Source organism: Bos grunniens, chromosome 2 (assembly GCF_055505025.1).
Source record: "Bos grunniens cultivar Pamir isolate PY7600 chromosome 2, Bosgru_T2T1.0, whole genome shotgun sequence".
Taxonomy (NCBI): domain Eukaryota; kingdom Metazoa; phylum Chordata; class Mammalia; order Artiodactyla; family Bovidae; genus Bos; species Bos grunniens.
Window position 1 is genome coordinate 35,116,034 of NC_141166.1, and position 26,699 is coordinate 35,142,732.

General features: G+C 37.9%; 1 protein-coding gene across 4 annotated transcripts in view; it reads right to left on the bottom strand.

Moving 5' to 3' along the window:
• The window catches only part of SPAG16 (sperm associated antigen 16), a 1,071,375-nt gene that overhangs the window by 716,210 nt on the left and 328,466 nt on the right, over positions 1-26,699 (bottom strand). The gene's annotated exons all lie outside the window — the stretch shown is intronic.

Sequence of the window (26,699 nt, forward strand, 5' to 3'; positions counted from 1 at the left end):
TACTTAACTTATATTCAGAATACATTATGCAAAACGCCAGGCTGGATGAAACACAAGCTGGAATCAAGATTTCCAGGAGAAATATCAATAACCTCAGATATGCAGATGACATCACACTTATGGCAGAAAGTGAAGAGGAACTAAACAGCCTCTTGATGAAAGTGAAAGAGGGAGTGAAAAAGCTGCCTTAAAATTCAACGTTCAAAACACTAAGATCATGGCATCCAGTCCTATCACTTCATGGCAAATAGATGGAGAAACAATGGAAACAGTGACAGACTTTATTTTCTTGGGCTCCAAAATCACTGCAGATGGTGATTGCAGACATGAAATTAAAAGACACTTTCTACTTGGAAGAAAAGCTATGACAAATCTAGACAGCATATTAAAAACAGAGACATTCCTTTCCTGACAAAAGTCCATCTAGTCAAAGCTATGGCTTTTCCAGTAGTCCTGTATGAATGTGACAGCTGGATCATAAAGATGGCTCAACGCCAAAGAATTGATGCTTTTGAACTGTGGTTTTGGAGAAGACTCTTGGGAGTCCCTTGGACTCCAAGGAGATCCAACCAGTCCATTCTAGGGAAATCAGTCCTGAATACTCATTGGAAGCACTGATGCTAAAGCTGAAGCTCCAATACTTTGGCCACCTGTTTCAAATAACTCATTCACTGGAAAAGACCTTGATGCTGGGAAAGATTGAAAGCAGGATAAGAAGGGGATGGCAGAGGATGATATGGTTGGATGGAATCACTGACTTGATGGACATGAGTTTGAGCAAGCTTCTGGAGTTGGTGGTGATGGACAGGGAAGCCTGCTGTGCTGCAGTCCATGGGGTCACAAAGAGTTGGACAGGACTGAACAACTGAAGTGAAAAATTAGAAGTGAATAGGTTAATTTGGAATTAAGAATAAAAGCACATTGTCAAATATTTAGAGTGGTCTACTAGAGTAAAATGGTGAAGATATTTGGCAGTGGATTAAAGAATGGATAAGAGATGAGTTGGAGAATGTAAGAATTAAAACCTTTGTTGATATTGTTGTTCAGTTGCTAAGTGGTATCTGACTCCTTACGATATCTTGGATTGCAGCACACCAGGCTTCCCTGTCCTTCACTATCTCCTGGAGTTTGCTAAAACTCATGTCCATTGAGTCAATGATGCCATCCAACCATCTCATCCTCTGTCATCCCCTTCTCCTCCTGCCCTCAATCTTTCCCAGCATTAGGGTCTTTTCCAATGAGTCAGTTCTTCGCATCAGGTGGCCAAAATATTAGAGTTTCAGCTTCAGCATCAGTCCTTCCAATGAATATTCAGGACTGATTTCCTTTAGGATTTACAGGTTTGATCTCCTTGTAGTCCAAGGGACTCTCAATTGTCTCCTCCAGCACCACAATTGGGTTATAAAGAGAATTATATTGATAAGAATGTTAGCTAGAATTCAATAGGTGAATTTAAGGAATTTTGTTTACTTTTTCTTTTTTATTAATGTTGTTGCATTTTAAATGAAACTCTTAAGCATGTTTGCATGCTAATAGGAAATAGCCTAAAACAAGGAATAAGTTATAGATACAAGGGAAGAGAAATAAACTACTTAATTAATGGCATATCAGTTTCTTCTTACTGCTATAACAAATTACCACAAACCAACTAGTTTTAAACATGAGAAATTTATTCTCATCATATTACCATTCTCTCTTTTCTAATCAAATTTCTTTCTGCCTTCATCTTAAAAGGACACTTGGGATTACATTTAGGACGGATCTAGCTAATCCCAAAAATATTTATCTCGTGATCCTTAATCGCATCTGCAAAGTCCCTCTTGTCATATACAGTAGAAGTCACAGGTTCAGAGATTACATCCTGGATGTTTTGGGGGACCATTCTTCAGCCTACCACACGTTGCAAACTTCATACTGCACAATCATGATGTCTTGTCTCACTCTAAATGTATAACCACAGTGTGACAAATGGTACTACCTAATGCCCTGAAAACTACACTGTATGTTTCCTCTGACACGATCCAAAACGAGTAATTCATGCCTTCTCGTTTATCAGTGGTGCTCTCACCTCTGGTCCCATCTCCTTTCCACTCACTCTTCTCACTCAAATGCTGCACTTTATAAAATAGAGTTAGTCTAAAGTTTCTTCAGTTTCATCACAAAATTTGCATGAAACTGAACTTCTATCCACCCCCTCTATTTTTTGCTTTTACAATAAATGAAAGGTCCCTTTCACATTAAACCTCTCCTTTGGTGCTCCAGCTCCCACACTGCTCACCTTCTATTGAACTTGGCTCTGGCAATGATTGCCTCTCCTGCATTATCAGTTTGTTTCTACAGAATCAATCATACCAGCATACATATTCTAGAATCTTACTGCTGTATGGAACCCTCTTTGGGTCCACATTTCCCTGCAGCTATCATTCTTCTTGGTTCCCTTTCACAATATCTTATTGGAAGAGTTGCCTGTTGTCTCCCTCTTCTTCATCTTCCATTTTCTCCTCAAAAGATCATCATTCAATTGAGACAGCTTTTGTATCCAATAGCCACCCCCATGCTAACTTTAACAGCTATTTCAATATTTTAATTTTACTAGATCTGTTAGCTAAACAGTTGGCTACTTGCTTCTTCTTGAACTATTCACTTTTCTTGGCTTCTGTGGCAACATTCTTCCTTGGTCTTTTTCCTTACCACACTAGCTATTTCTCAGTCTCCCTTGTTTGATGCCTCTGTTAAATGTATTTACGTTTATTCAGTGTTGGCATGTTTGAGAGCTATGCCTTGGATTTTTTTTTCTTCTTTCTCTACAATGTCTCCTTAGATCATTTTACTAGGTTCCATGACTTATTAACCTATATGCCATTGGGTCTCAGATATTAATATCCAGTGTTGACCTCTCTTCTGAACTCCAAACTCAAATACCCGACTGTCAATTAAACATTCTTAATTCATGTCTAAGAAACATCTGAAATTGAGCATGTCTAATACTTCATTCTGGAGGGCAATTTTATCTTTACCTTCAAAGTATTCTGTTTCTATTCTCCTCAATTCAGTGAATGATGCCACATGATTATTCAAGTGGAAAAAATTAGAATTATTCTTTTTTTTTATTCTTTTTAAATTTTATTTTTAAACTTTACATATTGTATTAGTTTTGCCAAATATCAAAATGAATCCGCCACAGGTATACAGGTGTTCCCCATCCTGAACCCTCCTCCCTCCTCCCTCCCCATACCATCCCTCTGGGTCGTCCCAGTGCACTAGCCCCAAGCATCCAGTATCGTGCATTGAACCTGGACTGGCAACTCATTTCATACATGATATTTTACATGTTTCAATGCCATTCTCCCAAAGCTTCCCACCCTCTCCCACTCCAACAGAGTCCATAAGACTGATCTATACATCAGTGTCTCTTTTGCTGTCTCGTACACAGGGTTATTGTTACCATCTTGCTAAATTCCATATATATGCGTTAGTATACTGTATTGGTGTTTTTCTTTCTGGCTTACTTCACTCTGTATAATAGGCTCCAGTTTCATCCACCTCATTAGAACTGATTCAAATGTATTCTTTTTAATGGTTGAGTAATACTCCATTGTGTATATGTACCACAGCTTTCTTAGCCATTCATCTGCTGATGGACATCTAGATTGCTTCCATGTCCTGGCTATTATAAACAGTGCTGCGATGAACATTGGGGTACACGTGTCTCTTTCCCTTCTGGTTTCCTCAGTGTGTATGCCCAGCAGTGGGATTGCTGGATCATAAGGCAGTTCTATTTCCAGTTTTTTAAGGAATCTCCACACTGTTCTCCATAGTGGCTGTACTAGTTTGCATTCCCACCAACAGTGTAAGAGGGTTCCCTTTTCTCCACACCCTCTCCAGCATTTATTATTTGTAGACGTTTGGATTGCAGCCATTCTTACTGGTGTGAGATGGTACCTCATTGTGGTTTTGATTTGCATTTCTCTGATAATGAGTGATGTTGAGCATCTTTTCATGTGTTTGTTAGCCATCTGTATGTCTTCTTTGGAGAAATGTCTATTTAGTTCTTTGGCCCATTTTTTGATTGGGTCATTTATTTTTCTGGAGTTGAGCTGTAGGAGTTGCTTGTATATTTTTGAGATTAGTTGTTTGTCAGTTGCTTCATTTGCTATTATTTTCTCCCATTCTGAAGGCTGTCTTTTCACCTTGCTAATAGTTTCCTTAGAATTATTCTTATTCCTTCCTTTTAGTTACTTTCTATATCAAATATGTCAGTAAGTCTTTTTCGGTTCTACCCTCTAAATATATTCTTCATCTGTAATAATTCTCTACTTCTCTGTTTTCATCTAAAGTCAAGTTACTAATACTGCTGAAATTACCTACTAAATGAGTCTCTTCCTCCACTCTTACTTTCATCCACCAACAGAATGATTTGTTTTTGTTTGTGTATTTTCACCTATATCAGATCATGTCATTGACTCTTATGCTTAAATACCACTAAATGCTTCCTAAGAAACCTATGATTGGCTACTGAATGACTCTCTGAAGTGACCCTCTACTGTACTTTCCCATGATCATTCACACATATCTACACTGACCTTATATCTATACGTGAAACACACCAAGTCATTTCCCAAGTTAGGACTCATGTGCTTGTTCTTCTCAATGACATCATAGGCTTCTCCTCTATATCTTTTCATGGTTGGCTCCTTCACATCATTCAAACTTGTGATCAAATGTCACTTCCTCAGGGAAGCCTCCCTACTGACTTGATAAAGTACACACCCAGACATCCATTATCCAATACATGACACTGTTTCATTATTCTTTAAAGCATTCACTACTAGATGAAACTAATCATATTTTCCTAGTTACTGATTATTTCCTCCAATAGAATATAAGCTTTCTGAGAATAGGGTCATACTATATATTATTCATTGTTGTGGCCCAAGAGCATAAAACATTACCTAATAAAATAGAAGATAAATAGAAATAAATTAAATGAATGAAAATGAGGAAGTTTTGGCAGTGGTACACTGATAGTTGAAGGAATTAGCCTAAGACAGAAACATGATATACATATTTTTACTATACTACTTTGTTAGAGTAGACAAGTTGGTAGATGAGGAAAGTGAGGAAATTTAAGAGATGTTCTCCTGATGGACATTGTTCAGAAAAATTTATAGTAGGAGTTGACAACTAGGGGACAAAATTTAATCTAATAATGTATGTTTGTTTCATTCTTTTTGCTTTCCATAGAGGAAAAAAAATGAAGTAAATATTGTTTATGAGTTATAAGATATGACAAGATAAATTCATATTCCTGGCTTTTCTCACATGAACAAAATGTGTTGCACCCCTGGGCTCCCAGCATGGCAGCCATCTAGTAGAGGTGAGTGGTAGCCGCCCCATTCAGATAAGGCTTACAAGCTAACATCCCCACTATGCCCACATCACTTATTTTCACTTATATTTCAGGTGCAGTGCATTTGATTTTGACTTCCCCTATATCAATGTTGACAAAGCAACTGTTTGTTTTCACATTAATGACTTCTACCATCAAAGACTAAATAATCTCAAGTCATTCTTTAAGTAAAACTGAGAGGGTAACAGGTAGGAAGGCTAGGGGTCCCCAAGTGGAGGAAATAAACTGCAAGTGGCTGATGTTTTCTTTTTTTTTTTTCCTTCTCTATACAAAACTTAAAAAATTAACATGCTAGTAAAGTAATGCTCAAAATTCTCCAAGCCAGGCTTCAACTTCCATGAACTTCCAGATGTTTAAGCTGGTTTTAGAAATGGCAGAGGAACCAAAGATCAAATTGCCAACATCCACTGGATCATCAAAAAACACGAGAGTTCCAGAAAAACATCTATTTCTGCTTTATTGACTATCCTAAGGCCTTTGACTTTATTGACTGTCCCAAAGCTTTATTGTGGATCACAATAAACTGTGGATAATTATGAAAGAGATGGGAATACCAGACCACCTGACCTGACACCTGAGAAATCTGTATCCAGGTCAGGAACCTGCAGTTAGAACTGGACATGGAACAACAGACTGGTTCCAAACAGGAAAGGGGGTACATCAAGGCTGTATATTGTCACCCTGCTTATTTAACTTACATGCACAGTTCATCATGAGAAACGTTGAGCTGGATGAAGCACAAGCTGGACTTAAGCTTGCCAGGAGAAATATCAATACCTTCAGATATGCAGATGACACCACCCTTATGGTAGAAAGTGAAGAAGAACTAAAGATCCTCTTGATGAAAGTGAAAGAGGAGAGTGAAAAAGTTGGCTTAAGGCTCAACATTCAGAAAACGAAGATCATGGCATCTGGTCCCATCACTTCATGGGAAATAGATGGGCAAACAGTGGAAACCATGACAGACTTTATTTTTGGGGGCTCCAAAATCACTGCAGATGGTGACTGAAGCCATGAAATAAAAAGACACTTACTCCTTGGAAGAAAAGTTATGACCAACCTAGACAGCATATTAAAAAGCAGAGACATTACTTTGCCAACAAAGGGCCATTTAGTCAAGGCTATGGTTTTTCCAGTGGTCAAGAATGGATGTGAGAGTTGGACTATAAAGAAAGCTGAGCACCGAAGAATTGATGCTTTTGAACAGTGGTGTTGGAGAAGACTCTTGAGAGTCCCTTGGACTGCAAGGAGATGCAACCATTCCATCCTAAAGGAGATCAGTCCTGTGTGTTTTTTGGAAGGACCGATGTTGAAGCTGAAATTCCAATACTTTGGCCACCTGATGTGAAGAGCTGACTCATTTGAAAAGACCCTGATGCTGGCAAAGATTGAGGGCAGGAGGAGAAGGGGATGACAGAGGATGAGATGGTTGGATGGCATCATCGACTCAATGGATATGAGTCTGAGTAAACTCCAGGAATTGGTGATGGACAGGGAGGCCTGACATGCTGCAGACCATGTGGTAGCAAAGAGTCGGACATGACTGAGTGACTGAACTGAACTGATACAAAATTAAAGGGAGGTTTCTTTTAAATTCAATTTTGTTATGACAACACCTGGTTCCTGAACTTAACTTTCTCAAACCTTCAGTTAACCAATGTGTTTTTCTTGTGAAGATGTTTTCCTTAAGCTATGTTAATGAACTATGTATTTGCCTTGGAATCTTTCTTTCTTCAGGTGGTTGCCTAAGACTCAAACCTTGAAACAATAATCTTTTAACAAACCCATATGTCTTACTCATGGAAATGTTCTCTTAAGCCATGTTAATGAAACTATGTATTTGCTTTGAAATCTGCCTTTCTTTAAGATTCATGTCAATTGTTTGCTAGCCTGAATGACTCACCTGTGTCAATGCTATTCAAAATGCATGTTGTCAGAGAGGGGCCTGATGTAACTCTCTCAGTTTTGAGGTGATTCTTTAACAGATATACAACTCCATGCTAAAAACTAGCAAGGGGGAACTCTTTCTGTCCCCTTCTGATGCCTATGCCAGAAGCTTCCACTATGCCTTTATATTTTAATAAAACTTTATTATACGAAAGGCTTCCCGTGATCAAGCCTCGTCTCTGAACTTGGATTGAAATCCTCTCCTCCAGAGGTCATGAATTCCAGCGTAGCTCACTGCTTGCATCTTCAGCCTTTCAAAACCATTTCAAAAGAGGCAACTTGGCATCTTATCGACCTAACTTACTGACTAGGTACCATGATACTCCATTCTATAAGGAAAGGAGGGTTTCCCAGGTGGCACCAGTGGTAAAAAACCTGCCTGCCAATCCAGGAGATCTAAGAGACGCAAATTCACTGGGTCAGGCAGATCCCCTGAAGGAGGAAATGGCAACCCACTCCAGTATTCTTGCCTAGAGAATCCCACAGACAGAAGAGCCTAGCAGGCTACAGTCCATAGGGTCGCAAAGAGTCAGACACAAACAAAGCAACATAGCACATAAGGAAAAGAGGAATATAGGTTTGTAGGTAAGGAGGAATATAGGAATATAGGTAAGGTTAGGTTAGAATCTGTTAGTAGCACTTAAAAAAAAATAAATTATTTCACAAACTATATCATGTATTATTATTTGTTGTTATTCAGTCACTCAGTTGTGTCTAACTCTTTGTGACCCCATGGACTAACATACCAGGCTTTCTTTTCCTTTACCATCCCCTGGAGCTTGCTCAAACTCAAGTCCATTGAATCTGTGATGCCATCCAGTCATCTCTTCCTCTGTCATCCTCTTCTTCTCTTGCCTTCAATCTTTCCCAGCATCAGGTTTTTTTTTTTTTTTTTTAATGAGTTGACTCTTTGCATCAGGTGGCCAAACTATTGGAGCTCCAGTTTCAGCATCAGTCCTTCCAGTGAATATTCAGGACTGGTTTCCTTTCGGACTGACTGGTTTGATCTTGCAGTCCAAGGGACTCTCAAGAGTCTTCTCCAACACCACAGTTCAAAAGCATCAGTCCTTTGGTGCTCAGCTCTTTTTATGGTCCAACTCTCACATCCATACATGACTAGTGGAAAAAAAATCATAGTTTTGACTATACAGACCTTTCTCGGCAATGTCTCTGCTTTTTAATACTCTGTCTAGGTGTGTCACAGTGACATTTCATTTTGTTCGTTTTGCACTTTAATGTGCAGGGTTGTATGGCAAATGTTAAATAAATGAGAAATAGCCTTGTCTATAAAGAGAAAAATGTAAGACTTGAGTTTCAATTTACTGAAGTAAGTTCTGGTCTTAATTTTTGTTTTGCTCCTGATTCAGACAAAACTTTAGCCTGTGTCCTTGACTCACATTATGACATCTCAATCTGTATGCTGATTTTATGCTATCTATCCATATTGATGTTTTTAAGCACCCCCAACAGTTATGCCTCATTGCTTTAAGTTGCATGTGTCCAATAACTGAATTCATGGAGCATAAGGCTTGATAAATTTCCCAGTCAGACCTATAAGATATTCAAGTTCAGAAGGAGTCTAAAAGGATTAATACACAATTCAAATATATTTCAAGATTAAAGGAGGATGTTTGGGAGTTTTCAGTGCTTTAGTTTACTTAGAAATGAATGTTGGCATTTGAAGGCAAACACTAATGATTCTTTTTGAACGATACTAAGATACTAGTTATATATTCAAAAAATGAATCTCTGAATGTTTTTAAAATTCAGACCCTGTAGTTTTAAAAGGATTTTCAATGAACATGCTTAAAAAGTATTTTCTTTTTAAAACTCATAGTCATTCTTCATATTACTTATTTAACTTTCTAAGAGCTGAAATATATTACAGTTTTCAGCATAGATGATCTTTGAGGAAACAATACAACATTATTCTTCCACAACAAGCAATTTGAATTGTGGACATCAACACAACAAATTAGTTTCTGTCCTCTTCTTTTGAAAAATACATTCTTTCCATATTTTGAACACAAGTACAAGTCAACCTCTAGAAAATGGCTCATTAAGTAGTGTCAAAGTGATGTTAATAAACATGTATAACTCAAATTATGTTTAACTCTTTTAATTGCTCAATAAAGGTACTGCCAGAGATCCTTGTCCTGAAAAATTGCAGCTATATGCTCTTCATCTTAAATTTTGTTTTGTTTTTTGAACAAAAATTCTTAATTCTTTTGTTCATTATGACTCCATAAAGTTTTATAGTAATAGAAAATCACTACCAAGAGTCACATAGTGGTCTAATATAAAAGTAATTTCATGTAGCTTGTATTTTTCCTAATAGCTACCTTTCAATTTGCTATTTACAAGTCCCTAAGTTAGAAGACACTATGATATTTGTTGATATTTTAATTTAGCATTTTGGTTTTAGGAATGTGCCACATTTAAGGTGAAGTTGTGATCATCTCTAGAATGATTCTTATTTAAATTTTATGATAGACTACTGCTTTTTCATTTATTCTTTCTACAAATATTTATTGAATCCCTGTTGTATATCAGGCATACTGTTGTAGACAATTATGGCATATCTTGGAAGAAAAAAAAAAGGACAATGATCAGCATCTTCTTAGAGTTTTTAATCTAGTGAAGACAACCAGGCTAAAAAATAAACCCTTAACCTAACAAAGTAGTAAATCATACAGTATATTAAAGAATAATAAATGCTCAGGGGGAAAGGAAAAATGTAGCATAGAAGATTTGAAATTAAGCAAGGAATATGGGAATTAAGGGAAATTAAGCAAGAAATATCTAAGTCATCCTTAATTATAAACTACTTGAAAACTAAGTGGCTTAAAATAATGTATTATTATCTTTATAGTATCGTGCTTTAACTTGGCTCAGCCAGTTGGTTCTCGCTTGGGTTTCTCATGTGTTTGCAGAAAGAGATTAGCCAGGGCTTTCGTCTGGGCTGGAGGTCCAAAATGGCCAGCGGCTGGAGGTCCAAGATGGCCAGCAGCTGAAGCTCAGCTGAGGTTATTAACCAAAGTGTCTACCAGTGGCCTTTCCATGTGACTTTGGCATCACAGCATGGAGGCTGGGTTCTGAGAGAGTGTACTGTCAGTGATCATACTGAGAGTTAGTATTTTAAGAAACTTCCTCTGATACAGCCTCAAAAGTTCTCAACTGTCACAGTTGATACATTCTATTGGTTACAAACAAGTCTCAGGGCAGCCTAGATTCCAGGTAAGAGGGCTACACAACTTTCAGTGAGGCCCATTTTTAGAAACTGGTAGGGTGATCAGGCTTACTGAGAAGTAAGTCTTAAAACAGGCGGTGAGTTAGGCAGTCAGATATCTAGAGGAAGATTGTTCCAAGCAGAGCAAATAGCCAGTATAAACACTAAAGAAAAAAACAAAAACATACAGACTATGCTTGAGGAATCAAAAAAGAAATGTAGAATGAGTAAGGGGGGAAATTAGCAAAGATGAGGTCAAACATTATGAGGGTTATATCAGTCAGACCACAAGTCAAACAGTAGGTTTATCTAAATGATGGTCATTAGTGACTTGCTGGAAAATCAGCTTTCATTCTAATCCCAAAGAAAGTCAATGCAAGAGAATGTTCAAACTATCACACAATTGCACTCATCTCACACACTAGCAAAGTAATGCTCAAAATTTTCCAAGCTAAGTTTCAAAGGTACATGAACCAAGAACTTCCAGATGTTCAAACTCGATTCAGAAAAGGCACAGGAACTAGAGATCAAATTGCCAGCATCCATTGGATCACAGAAAAAGCTAGAGAATTCCAGAAAAACATCTGCTTCACTGACTATGCTAAAGGCTTTGACTGTGTGGATCAAACAAACTGGAAAATTCTTCAAGAGATGGGAATAACAGAATACCAGACCTGCCTCCTAAGAAATCTGTATGCAGGTCAAGAAGCAACAGCTTCAAGAAGGACATGGAACAATGGATTGGTTCCAAACTGAGAAAGGAGTATATCAAGGCTGCATATTGTCACCCTGTTTATTTAACTTCTATGCAGAGCACGTCATGCAGAATGTTGGACTGGATGAAGCATATGCTGGAATCAAGATTTCTGGGGGAAATATCAGTAGCCTCAGATAGGCATCCTTATGGTAGAAAGTAAAGAGGAACTGAAGAACCTCTTGATGAAAGTGAAAGAGGAGAGTGAAAAACCTGGCTTAAAATCCAACATTCAAAAAACAAAGATCATGGCATCTGGTCCCATCACTTCATGGCAAACAGATGGGGAAACAATGGAAACAGTGACAGACTTTATTTTTTTTGGGGGGGGGGGGGGCTCCAAAATCACTGCAGATGGTGACTATAGCAATGAAATTAAAAGATGCTTGCTTCTTGGAAGAAAAGCTATGATAAACCTAGACAGCATATTAAATAGCAGAGACATTACTTTGCCAACCAAAGTCCATCTATTCAAAGCTATGGTTTTTCCAGTAGTCATGCATGGATGTGAGAGTTGGACCATAAAGAAAGCTGAGCACTGAAGAATTTATGCTTTTGAATTGTGGTGTTGGAGAAGACTCTTGGGAGTCCCTTGGACTGCAAGGAAATCAAACCAATCAGTTCAGTTCAGTTCAGTTGCTCAGTCATGTCCAACTCTTTGCAACCCCATGAACCACAGCACACCAGGCCTCCCTGTCCATCACCAATTCCTGAAGTTTACCCAAACTCATGTCCATTAAGTCGGTGATGCCATCTAACCATCTCATCATCTGTCATCCCCTTCTCCTCCTGCCTTCAATCTTTCCCAACATCAGGGTCTTTTCAAATGAGTCAGTTCTTCGCATCAGGTGGCCAAAATATTGGAGTTTCAGCTTCAACATCGGTCCTTCCAATGAACACCCAGGACTGATCTCCTTTAGGATGGACTGGTTGGATCTCCTTGCAGTCCAAGGGACTCTCAAGAGTCTTCTCCAACACCATAGTTCAAAAGCATCAATTCTTCTGCACTCAGCTTTCTCAAACCAGTCAATCCTAATGGAAATCAGTCCTGAATATTCATTGGAAGGACTGATGCTGAAGCTGAAGCTCCAATATTTTGGCCACCTTATGCAAAGAACTGACTCATTGGAAAAGACCCTGAGGCTGGCAGGATTGAAGGCAGGAGGGGAAGAGGATGACAGAGGATGAGATGGTTGGATGGCATCACTGATACGATGGACATGAGTGTGAGCAAGCTCCAGGGGTTGGTGATGGACAGGGGAGCCTGGTATGCTGCACCCCGTGGGGTCTCAAAGAGTCAGACATGACTGAGTGACTGAACTGAACTGAACTGAAAAATTTTTATGAGAGGGAAAGCAAGAGGGAAAGAGGCTTAAGGGAGAAAATAAGTTATGAAAAGAAATTATAAACGATCTTTCCAGGAATAAACAGGACTAGGAGTCCAAGGAGGGCAGCATTCTGAAGAGAAGAGAACAGCAAAAAAAAAATTTCAGAGATTTGCACATGTGGTCCCTTGATTATTCACCTGGGTATGGATCAGTGCATGGCTGTGAGGAAACTACCAGAGGCTGAGAATAAAAAGGGCACCTGAAAGGATTAAAGGAAATGATTTTCAGAGTTCAACCAAGTTTGGGAACAGTGAATGTCTTCCCAACAAGAAACCTCATAAATCAGGGGGATACTGGGAAGAGTACTTAGAAAGACGCTGCCATGGCAGTGAGATAATAACAAAAACAGATTCAGAACTAAATACTGTTCTGTGTCCACCCAAGTTTCTAGCAGGACCTAGAAGAATCAAACTGCTCCTTAGTATGTTAACTACATTTCAGAATAAAGCCAAAGAATATGTATAGGATATTTAAAATATATCCAGCATCTAAAATGTAAAAAAATTGAAGCACCTGGCATAAAATGAAAAACTAGCAAATATGCAAAGAAACAACATCTGAACCATAATGAAGATAAAAACATATAAATCACAACAAATCCAGAACTTAAAATTTGAATATATTCCAATGATATTTGACTTGAGTTTTTTTAACATATATAAAATAATAAAATAATAACAGCAGGAAGATTATTAGAAGTATAAGAGTGACATGTTCTTATAAGTTGGTTTATCTGTGAAGTAGTATACCACTTAATATTGAAAGTAGAATCAACCACAAAATAGCCAAAAATAATAGCTAACAAGCCAATAATATATAAAAGTGAAAAAATACAAATATTCAATCCAAAAGAAGGCAGAGAAAAAGGGAAAAACTCAAAGAACAAATGAGACAAATAGAAAGCAAGTGGCGAATGGTTGATTAACAGTTAACCATACTAATAATCACATTAAATATAAATAAATGAAACACCCTCAATTAAAAGACAAAGATTATCTGATAAGAAAAAAAAAGCAAGAACTGATTATTTGCTTTCTGCAAGGAACCCACTTTAAAACAAAGATGCAAATAAATGAAAAGTGAAATGATGACAAATGGCACACCATGAAAAAAGAAAAGAAAAAAGCAAAAGAAAACTGGAATGGTTATATTAGTATCAGACAAATGATTTCAAAGATAGAAATATCACAAGGGATAAAGAAAGTTACTGCAGAAGGATACCAGAAAACTTGGACCTGGATATGTTCATTATCTTTACTGTGGTCATAATTTCATGGCTACATAAACAAGTCAAAATTTCTTAAACTTCACATTTTTAATATGTACATAAAATGTCAATTATATCTCAATCCATCTGTCATCCACAACTGGTAAACAAATAGATGGAAAAAAGATGGTAGGGAGAATGATCCAGTGCAGACCACAAAATTAATGGTAAAAGAGAAGAGCAGAGGATTTCTGCAGCAATGTCCTTAAGCAACCTTGCTTTATTTGGTAGGCTATTTATAATTTTCAATCTAGTCTGTGGTTTTCACTGACTTCTCTTTATAACCATTGTCATCACTCTTGTCCAAGCTACCCTCGTCTCTTTTTGGACTGTCTACTACTTTGCTCTGAGAATAAAAGCAGAACTCCTAACAGTGGCCTTCAGGACCCTCTCCATGATCTGGTTCCTACCTATTCCTCCATCTTCTCTTCAGATCAACTTCCTCTTATTCTCCCTTTTCATCTGCCTTAACCTACTTTCAATCCCTACACTAGTTTCCTAAAGTTGTTTTCACAAAGTAACACAAACCAAGTGACTTAACAGAAATTTGGTGCCCCACAGTTCTGGAGGCCAGAATCCAAAATCAAAATGTGAGCAGGGCCGTACTCTCCAGAGGTGCCAGAGAAGGATTTGTCTCCAATTTCTAGCAACTCTAGGTTGCCTCTCTCTAAGTTTCTAGCAACTTCAGGCATTCCTTGTCTTAGAGATGGTTATTTTCTCCCTGTGTCTCTTCACATAGTCTTCTCTGTGCATATCTGTGTCATATCTGTGTCCATCTTTCCCCTTTTTCATCAGGATATCAGTTATCTTAAATTGGGACCTACCACAACAATCTCATTTTAACTTTGCTAAACCTGCAAAGACTTTATTTTCAAATAAGCTCACATTATTTGGTATGAAAGGTTTGGACTTTAGCATATCTTTCAGGGAGAATACAATTTAACCTAAAATACTCCGGGTATTAGTTGAATTGCATTTTGCTGATGGAACTTTATGCAGTTCTTCTGCCTCAACAGATCCTTCTCTGACTCTTTTACCAATGATTCAGACCAATCCTTCAGACCTAAACGAAAGCATAACCTCTTCAAGACTCTCTTGACCTGTTTCATTATGTCAAGTTCCTATCCAGGCTCTCACAGTCTTAGAAACCTCTTCTTTATAATTCTTCTTTGAGATACAATTTTGCATGGTAGGACTATTTAAATATGTATATTCTTTCTCAATAAACTCTTAACTCCATGAACATAGGTAATGTATCTGTTTTGCTAACCATGTTATTGCCACCACTTTGTAGAATACAGAGAACATAGTATATTATCAATAAATAACTATTACATAATAAATAAGTTTATTTTTAATTAAATAAGTTGTTTGTTAATGACTTCAAATAACACAGGAGCTTAAAAAGATATTTTTATTATTTCTATAAGAGAGTAAAAGAGGTGGGCGGGCTTGGCAGTTTAACTAACAAATGAATAAAATAAAAACAAATGCATTTCATTAATTTAATATATAATAAGTACAACTTTAACATGATTTACTCTGTTATATTACAGTAAGTTGGATGAGAAAAAAGTCTATTTTCACTTTCTCAGTGAAATTAATTTGTTCTATTATGTAAATCAATAGGAAAGTTAAGTATAAAATCAATCCTGGAATGATCATCAAAGTAAAGAGATACTGTCCCCTATTTTGCTAGTTATGAAGAATTTTGAAATTAGCTTTGGCTATTGTGTATGTTTTGATCTAATTTTAATTAAAATTTTTACACATTTCTTTCACCCCGATGCTTTTAGTATAAACTAAAAAAGACCTACGCCATATCATTTTTTAACCATGAATGTACACTTACATCACATAACATTCAAGTTAGTCACATTTTAGTGATATAACTGATGCTTTGAGCTTTATTAACAAGCAAATTTGTTTTAATTAACTCTTAATGAAATCCCAGTATTGACAGGATAACTTGAAGTTTTTATAAGCATTTGTTTTTAGTCTATTAAGAGTTGAACAAGACTGAGTGATTGAACTGAACTGAAGTTTCAATATGATGGCAAAGTTGACAGCTTTTATCAGCTGTCAATCCAATCTGGAATTAGAATAAATTCTTTTCATGTACTTACAAATCCACAAAATTAAAGAGAGAAGCTATGGTTAGAAAAACACATAATCTTTTCCTGATTTGAAATCAGAATATTGTGAAATTTTTATAGGCTAATGTTAATGTTGTTATACACAGTACTTAAGACTTTAGTAATCTTTTGTTAAAGGGAGATCAAGAGCCAGTTCCCCTTTTATCAACTAGTAGGGCAGATACAACAAAACATAGAAATTATTGCAGGTATTGCTTTGAGGAAAATTCTGTTGGGATACAGACATAAGGCAATTTATTAAAAATGGTGTTCCTTTAGGGTCACTGGGCTGGGTATAGGAGGGCTTGGCAGGAAAAGAGTCTGAAGGTGCCAGAGGACAGTTTTAAGAGACTGAATCTGAAAGGAAAGGAGTCTGTCTGCACCAGGGTAATGGCTGTATATGTCAAGCAAAAAGAGAAATATTAAGAAATAAAATGACATATCCATTCCAAAAAAAAAAAAAAGAGAGAGAGAGAGAGAGAAGAAAAGAAAGCAGGCAAGGAGAAGAACAAAAAAAAGGGCTGGTTCACTCATTTGACTTGGTGGATGGGAAATTATATATTTTTTTTTATTTCCTGAAAGACAAAACTGCAGAGGGGAACTGATATGACAGTCTAAGATATTTTCTATGCACATTTCAGAAGGGCCTGCTCCCTACACCTTTTCTTGCTGAGGAAATCTTCCCCTCAGTATTTGCTCAATCATTTAGTTTTGTTACATAGCCACATATCTAAACCAGCTGAGGCTAATTATATGTAAAAAGAATGTATGGCTATCTTGAAAATAACTCATTTCTAAGCTTGCCATGAGCGTATGACTTAGCTTAGTATTGATGCCTCTTTAAGAATGCAAAAGTCTAAAACAATCAAATAGTGTCTTATGAATTTGAACCTAAAAGAAGAGAATAAGGTTGTCAGATGTTAGCAGGTGTTATAGCTAGAAAGTCAAGTACCTCTGAGGTTGAGGAAAGTAACTCCTGAGAAGTATCCAAAATTATAAGGAAGATGAGGAGCCAATAGCTAGGCTTTCCCAGTGGATAAGTGGTAAAGAAGCCACCTGCCAATGCAAGAGATACAGACACAGGTTTTATTCCTGGCTGGGAAGATCCCCTGGAAGAGAAGTGGCAACCTGCTCCAATAGTCTTGCCTGGAAAATTCCATGGACAGAGGAGCCTGGAGGGTTACAGTCCATCAGATCATAAACTGTCAGACATGACTGAGCACACACACACACAGAGCCAACAGAGAGTAATGCTCAGAAACATATAGGTGAGCCCATGATCCATGAAAGGGGAAGAGACCATCTTTTAAGAACACAGAACACAAGTTTGGCTTCTAATGTCTTGCCATAATTTTGGGACTTGGATTTCCATAAGAGTCACTGTTTTCCCTTTATAATAAAACATCATTTTTATACTATTAGAGAAGATACTTGTTCCTTACAAAGAATAACATAAGAGTGGTTTTGTGTCATAAGGTCTGAAAATAAAACCTGATGCTATGGATTGATCCTATGTGCTGTCATGACATCTGGTGAAACTTGGAAGGCCTCCAATGGCCTAATTGCAAGAACCACCCCGCCACCTCAACTCTGTTCCTGTGAATAAGGTCCCCTAGCCAATTATTCTTCTTATCAAAGGGACTAGGTACAATTCTACTGAACCCTGAGTCTTGGTTTCAATTCCCTGCTAGTGGTGGAATAATTCAAAGAAATCAACCACATCCTCTCTTAGGAACTGAGGTCACTATATAACTTCTTGACACTAAAACTTGCCTTTTCACAGCCCCTGCTTGTTCACTCTGTTCCTGAAGGCCCTTTGTGACCTGGAATGGTGTGTTGTGTCCTCCCCACTGGGTTATGAGTTTCTGTGTTAATCTGCTGTGGATCTCACCTGTTCAGTTTCAGGTAGGTCTTGTGTATTTGACCATCCCCGTAGTCCTAGTGAGAATCCCTTTCTTACCAGTGGGGTGAATAGGAGGTGATTAAATTTGCAGAGACATGGATGGACCTAGAGTCATACAGAGTTAAGTAAATAAGAATGAGAAAAAATGCCAAATATCATGTATTAACACATATATGTGAAATCTAGAAAAATGTTACAGATGATCCTATTTGCAAAGCATAAATGGAGACACAGACACAGAGAATAACCGTAGACACCAAAGGGAAAGGGAGTGTAGGACGAATTGGGAGACTGGGATTCACATATATACACTGCCATGTATAAAATAGCTAACTAATGCAAACCTACTGTAGAGCACAGGGAGCTCTACTCAGTGCCCTGTGGGACACAAAGGGGAAGGAAATCCAAAAAAGAGGGGGTGCATGTATATATATGGCTGATTAACTTTGCTATTCAGCAGAAACTAACACAGTGTTGTAAAGCAAATACACATCGATAAAATTAAAACAAACAAATTTTAATGTATATATCTGAATCCCATGGGTGCTTCCTGTGAGGGTCCTCCCATTTACACTTCCATTTCAATGGCGGTTTCCTTAGGATCTCACATATTGATTGAAAACAAAAAAAATTAAATAGCCTCTATTTCTCTAAAATAATATCTTTATCACACTTATTTTTAAAAATTTAGTCCTAAATATTATACAGCTATAAAATTAATGAATACAATCTTCAGACCCAAGGTACCTTTACATTTTCATCATAGATAAAATGGCAAACACATAAATCACAGGAACAACAGTGAATTGTGAAATATAGTTAGGATCATATATGGCCATACTACCCTGAAAGCCAAATCTCATCTGAAATATAGTTAGGATAAAAGATGTAGAAAGTGAACAAATCAGTTTCTCCCCAGATGCTTTTTAAGTCTTTTACACTTTGAATGCTGTCTAGTAAGTGTGGGAAAGGGAAGTTAAGGGGAAATTACAATGATCCTTAGTATCAGGACCAGCAATACAATTTTAAATCAAATTGCACTACGTATTTGGATTGTGGTTCTACTTTTTGAGTGCCAGATTTGTCGGAAGTAGCAAGACTGCAAAAGAGTAGAAATTTTCTATTATTATCTGATTCCTGAAAATAGCAATTCAAATTCTGAGAGAAAGCGAAAAACAAACAAAATTGTTAGTAAAGAATATTTCTTCTAAACTTTCCAGTAAAAGCAATTTTTTATGATTATAGTGTATAGATGATGTTGAGCAAACTCAAAATCTGCTTCATGTCACAGAACTTCAGGCTAAGCTTATACTAACACTAATATTTAGATCTGTTAGAAATCTTGGTAAATTCCCCTCCCCCAGATCCATTTTACAAAGCTGATTTGCATTCAGAGAAGTTGCTCTTCCTTAAGGAGAACACAGTTTGATATCTCCTGCATCCCTATGAGCAAGGATGGAAAAGGAGTAAGGATGTGGAAAAAGGAAATAGCAACAGACAGAAAGGTAGGTTGAAGAATTGGAGAGAAGGATGTCCCTGTCATTTCTGTTATAAACAGCAGAGCCCTGGTAAGGTAAAACGAAAGGGAATGTTTCTCATTGGGAGCCCAGACCACCTTATGCAGAAAGTAGCATTCTCCAGGATGGCTCTGACACATGACTGGCCACCTATAAAATGAGTGCTTACCTGTGTATGAGACCAGTTTTTTCATATAAATAATGTTAAACTGTGTACCTTTGTCAGCGATGTACTTTTCTTGCTCTGAACAATATTACAGGATTTATATTGACATGGGCACACCCTTTTTCAAAACTGTGCAATGTTTTGAAGACAGATGTTACCTTCAGTAACATTATAATGAGTATATTAGCTTTAATTAGTCTAAAAGTGACCTTTTTGTAAAACTTTTTCATAAAAATATTTGATTTCTAGGAATATGACTCTATTTTAAATATATCTCTTTAATGATTGTCAATTTCTCCGGTGTTAGGAAAATACAGTTACAGACAAAGATGGTAAAAGATTCCAGTAGTAAGACAATTTCGTGAGTGTTTTGGTATTTGAATCCTTGCAGGATAGGGGAAGTTTGAATAAAGAAAAAAAAAGATCAGATATTTTATGAGCACCATCTATATGAACATCATTGGTAAAGGGCAAAAAGTAGCAAAACTTTGATATTCAAGAAAGAGGAAACTATGGAGCAAGTTAGAGCCCTGATCACTGATGAGGAATCAGTTATTTGGAAGAACTCTGTTGTGGGGAGGGACAGATGATGCTTCAATTTTTGAATGCTCTGCGGTGAAACATTTAGCTGGACACCCATGAAAACATTTTCAAAACAATTGGAAATATAAACAAGAATATATAATATAGGACTCAGTTTAGTTCAGTCACTCAGCTGTGTCTGGCTCTTGCAACCCCATGAACTGCAGCATGCCAGGCCTCCCTGTCCATCATAACTCCCAGAGCTTACTCAAACTCATGTCCATTGAGTCGCTGATGCCATCCAAGCATCTCATTCTGTCGTCCCCTTCTCCTCCCACCTTAAGTCATTCCCAGCATCAGGGTCGTTTCAAATGAGTCAGTCCTTTGCATCAGGTGGCCAAAGAATTGGAGTATCAGCTTCAGCATCAGTCCTTCCAATGAACACCCAGGACTGATCTCCTTTAGAATGGACTGGTTGGATCTCCTTGCAGTCCAAGGGAATCTCAAGAGTCTCCACAGTTCAAAAGCATCAATTCTTTGGTGGTCAGTTTTCTTTATAGTCCAACTCTCACATCCATACATGACTACTGGAAAAATCAAAGCTTTGACTACATGGAACATTGTTGTCAAAATCATGTCTCTGCTTTTTAATATGTTATCAAGGTTGGTCAAAACTTTTCTTCCAAGAAGCAAATGTCTTTTAATTTCATGGCTGCAGTCACCATCTGCAGTGAGTTTGGAGCCCCCCAAAACAAAGTCTGTCACTGTTTCCATTCTTTCCCATCTATTTGCCATGAAGTGATGGGACCAGATGCCATGATCTTAGTTTTCTGAATGTTGAGCTTTAAGTCAACTTTTTCACTCTCCTCTTTCACTTTCATCAAGAGGCTCCTTAGCTCTTCTCTTTCTGCCATAAGGGTAGTGTTATCTGCATATCTGAGGTTATCAGTAGTTTTCCCGGCAATCTTGATCCCAGCATGTGCTTCATCCAGTCCAGCATTTCTCATGATGTACTCTGCATATAAGTTAAATAAGCTGAGGTACTCCTTTCCCGATTTGGAACCAGTCTGTTGTTCCATGTCCAGTTCTAACTGTTGCTTCTTGACTTGCATACATATTTCTCAGGAGGCAGGTCAGGTGGTCTGGTATTCCCATCTCTTTCAGAATTTTCCACAGGATGTTGTGATTCACATAACCAAAGACTTTTGCTTAGTCAATAAAGCAGAAGTAGATGTTTTTCTGGAACTGTCTCGATTTTTCTATGATCCAATGGACATTGGCAATTTGATCTCTGGTTCCTCTGCCTTTCCTAAATCCAGCTTGAATATCTGGAGTTTCACAGTTCATGTTCGGTTAAAGCCTTTCTTGGAGAATTTTGAGCATTACTTTACTAGTGTGTGCGATGAGTGCAATTGTGCGGTAGTTTGAGCATTCTTTGGCATTGCCTTTCTTTGGGATTGGAATGAAAACTGACTTTTCCAGTCCCGTGGCCACTGTTGAGTTTTCCAAATTTGCTGGCCTATTGAGTACAGCACTTTCACAGCATCATCTTTCAGGATTTGAAATAGCTCAACTGGAATTCCATCACCTCCACTAGCTTTGCTCATAGTGATGCTTCCTAAGGCCCACTTGACTTCTCATTCCAGAATGTCTGGCTCTAGGTGAGTGATCACACCATCGTGGTTATTTGTGTCATGAAGATCTTTTTTGTATAGTTCTTGTACAGCTCTTCTGTGTATTCTTGCCACCTCTTATTAGTATCTTCTGCTTCTTTTAGGTTCATACCATTTTGTCCTTTACTGTGCCCATTTTTGCATGAAATATTCCCTTGGCATCTCTAATTTTCTTGAAGAGATCTCTAGTCTCTCCCATCCTATTGTTTTCCACTATTTCTTTGCATTGATCACTGAGGAAGGCTTTCTTATCTCTCCTTGCTATTCTTTGGAACTCTGCATTCAAATACATATCTCTCCTTTTCTCCTTTGCCTTTCACTTCCCTGCTTTCCTCAGCTTTTTGTAAGGCCTCCTCAGACAACCTTTTTGCCTTTTTGCATTTCTTTTTCTTGGGGTTCGTCTTGACCACTGCGTCCTGTACAATGTCATGAACATCAGTCCATAGTTCTTCAGGAACTCTGTCTATCAGATCTAATCCCTTGAATCTATTTCTCATTTCCACTGTATAATCATAAGGGATTTGATTTAGGTCATACCTGAATGGTCTAGTGCTTTTCCCTACTTTCTTCAATTTAAGTCTGAATTTAGCAATAAGGAGTTCATAATCTGAGCCACAGTCATGCTTTTGCTGACTGTATAGAGCTTTTCCATCTTTGGCTGCAAAAATATGATCAATCTGATTTCAGTATTGACCATCTGGTGATGTCCTTATGAGAGTCGTCTCTTGTGTTGCCAGAAGAGGGTGTTTGCTATGACCAGTCTGTTCTCTTGGCCAAACTATGTTAGCATTTTCTTGCTTCATTCTGTACCCCAAGGCCAAATTTTCCTGTTACTGCAGGTATCTCTTGACTTCCTACTTTTGCATTCCAGTCCCCTATAATGAAAAGGACATCTTTTGCGGGGTGTTAATTCTAGAAGGTCCTGAAGGTCTTCATAGAACCATTCAACTTCAGCTTCTTCAGCATTTCTGGTTGGGGCATAAACTTGGATTGCTGTGATATTGAATGGTTTGCCTTGGAAATGAACAGAGATCATTCTGTCGTTTTTGAGATTGGGCCTAAGTACTGCATTTCTGACTCTTTTGTTGACTATGAGGGCTATTCCTTTTCTTCTACAATAGTAGATATAATGGTCATCTGAGTTAAATTTGGGGCTTGCCTGATAGTTCAGTTGGTAAAGAATCTGCTTGCAATGCAGGAGATCCTGGTTCAATTCCTGGGTTGGGAAGATCCGCTGGAGAAGGGAAAAGCTACCCACTCCAGTATTCTGGCCTGTAGAATTCCAAACTTGCCCATTCCAGTCCATTATAGTTCACTGATTCCTAAAATGTCGATATTCATTCTTGCCATCTCCTGTTTGACCATTTCCAATTTGCCTTGATTCATGGACCTTACATTCCAGGTTCCTATGCAATAATATTCTTTATAGCATCAGACGTTACTTCCATCACCAGTCACATCCACAACTGGGCATTGTTTTTGCTTTGGCTCCGTATCTTCATTCTTTCTGGAGTTATTTCTCCACTCTTCTCCAGTAGCATATTTGGCACCTACCAACCTGGGGAGTTCATCTTTCAGGGTCATATCTTTTTGCCTTTTCATACTGTTCATGGGGTTCTCAAGGCAACAATGCTGAAGTGGTTTGCCAGTATTGGTATTCAAAGTAAATTAAATTTGAAATTTAATTTGAATTTAAAACAAGTTAAAGAAGTTATCCTAGCAAATGTGGGTGAGCATCATCTAATCCATTGAGAAGCTGAATAAAACAAAAGGGAGATTTTGTCCCTTTTGCCACAATGTGTGAGCTGGGGCATTGGTGTTTTCCTATCTTCAGACTGAAATTTATACCAAAAACTTCCATGATTCTCGAGCTTTCAAATTTGGATTAAACTATACACAACCAGTGGAGAATGAAATGGCAAAACATTCTAGTATTCTTGCCTGGGAAATCCTATGGACAGAGGAGCCTGGTGGGCTACAGTCCATGGGGCCCCAAGAGTCAGACATGACTGAGGGTGCACACATGCACACACTAGACAGAAGTGGGTAGGACCACTCAGCCTCCACAATCTCATGAATGAATCCTTCATATGCATCAAAGGATGGGGTAAAGAAAGAAGTCTTGTGGATGAGTTGACAGGGAATAGGAGGCAGTGGAAGCACCAGAGGAGAAAGAGGCCCTTCAGTTCAGTTCAGTTCAGTTCATTTGCTCAGTCGTGTCCGACTCTTTGTGACCCCACCAACCGCAGCATGCCAGGCCTCCCTGTCCATCACCAACTCCCGGAGTTCACTCAAACTCATGTCCATCAAGTCGGTGATGCCATCCAGCCATCTCATCCTCTGTCATCCCCTTCCCCTCTTGCCCCCAATCCCTCCCAGCATCAGGGTCTTTTCCAATGATTCAGCTCTTCGCATCAGGAGGCCAAAGTATTGGAGTTTCAGCTTTATCATCAGTCCTTCCAATGAACACCCAGGACTGATCTCCTTTAGGATGGACTGGTTGGATCTCCTTGCAGTCCAAGGGACTCTCAAGAGTCTTCTCCAACACCACTGTTCAAAAGCACCAATTCTTTGGCACTCAGCTTTCTTCACAGTCCAACTCTCACATCCATACATGACCACTGGAAAAACCATAGCCTTGACTAGACAGACATTTGTTGGCAAAGTAATGTCTCTGCTTTTTAATATGCTGTCTAGGTTGGTCATAACTTTCCTTCCAAGGAGTAAGCTTCTTTTAATTTCATGGCTGCAATCACCATCTGCAGTGATTTTGGAACCTCCCAAAATAAAGTCTGACACTGTTTCCACTGTTTCCCCATCTATTTCCCATGTCCCTGATTACTGTTAAAATCTCCATCCCAGTAATGCATTTATTCTCCAGAAAAAGGCCTCTTGGTCCAAGAATCCTTTGAGAAATCTTGGCTCTTTACAATCAATGACTCTCCAGGGATATGAAAAGTCTCTTTGAACCACAATGTCCTGATCCTTTGAGTCATATACACCTTCAGAATGGCTGACACAGCCAAGCTCCCACTGTCTTATATTTTCCTTAATATTGTTTTTTAAATGACTTACTTTTTTACTTATGAATATTCTTTAGCTTATCTTAAAATATCAGCCAAACCTTTGCTTTAATATAGTAGTCATTTCTAGTATATTAAAGACACAATTATAAAAAAGAAGGCTATTCCATATACACTCTTAAAATTACTTTATGTAATTTTGGGCCTCTTTCAATTTGAAAATAATCTAGGAACTGATCATAGATGATAACAGTGAAATATTTTCATAGTTGTTTTTTAATTAAAGACACTCTGTTGTAAGCCTGTGGGAGTTTCTGATTTGTAGCACAGACTTTGGTAAATAGTTGGAGAAACCACTTTTTACTCCTTTAGTTTATCTTGTGAGAACTACCAATATTTTTGTCTTGAAATTCAAACTCTGCTTTAATTTTCTAATGTACTTTATTTTGCTTGCTTATTTGAGAGAGTCCTCAATGTTCTAAAATATTGCAAACACATTTAAAAACTAGACATAAAACAGACAAGAGAGAAGTTTTATATTTGCATGCACAGGGTGAGCAAATTAGCACTCCAATGATCAATCTGCAGTAGTTAGAGAGTCAGCTTTGGAATATTAATTCAAGCATTACCAGTATGTGAAAAAGTCTCTCTAATATTTCCTAGGACATGGGAAGCATACTAAATATTTTAACTCCAGGGGAAAAAAGTCATAAATAAGTGATATAAAATAAAATAAAACAACCCTCTCCTCAAACTCTAGACTCTTAGACTGATAAAAAAAAGTATATGAGAAACATTGCTTTTATGATATGAAACTAATTGTTAGTATTAATTTTTTAACTACTTCACAATAATGAAATTACTCCATGTAACGCATGATTGACTCCCTGTTCAACATCATCTAACAGATTGTTGAATCTGTTCATCATTCAACATCAGTTTCAGAAGAATTTGGAGAATTAGACCATGTTTGCCAGACCAAAAAAGAAAAGCCCAATTTTCATACATTTCTAAATCTATCAGCCAGGAGGAAGTGGTATGAAATCAGATGTTGCTAAGGAAAGACTGGTTGTGTTCTAGCTGCACCAGGAACATGGCATCTCCTAGAGGCACTATTCCTATTGCAGGAGGTGAGAATAAAGGAGTGGAATCAAGTGAGAAATGGGAGCAACGGTGTTCCCATGGGAACAACACTTGCTAATAAGCTACTGCCTAGTGGAGAAGGCGATGGCACCCCACTCCAGTCCTCTTGCCTGGAAAATCCCATGGATGGAGGAGCCTGGTGGGCTGCAGTCCATGGGATCGCGAAGAGTCGGACACAACTGAGCGACTTCCCTTTCACTTTTCACTTTCATGCATTGGAGAAGGAAATGGCAACCCACTTCAGTGTTCTTGCCTGGAAAGTCCCAGGGACGGGGGAGCCTGGTGGGTTGCCGTCTATGGGGTCACACATATTCGGACACGACTGAAGTGACTTAGCAGTAGCAGCAGCAGAGTTCAGAAATCCAGTTTTTTTTCATCACAATAGAACACCTCTCATGAAACTCAGGGGCTTTATTACTCCCAATCTGAGAATCACCAAGATTAATGGAGGGTTCATATTGTCCTATTTTAATATTAAGCAATATAAAGTTTGAGGAGTTTTTTATTTTCTTCTCCATTTATTCTTGTTAATAAAAAACAGTGCAGTAGAACATCTATTTGGTGTTCTCAAACATTACAGAGTTTTGTGCTTAACTATTAGATTTCTATTTGTGGATACTTC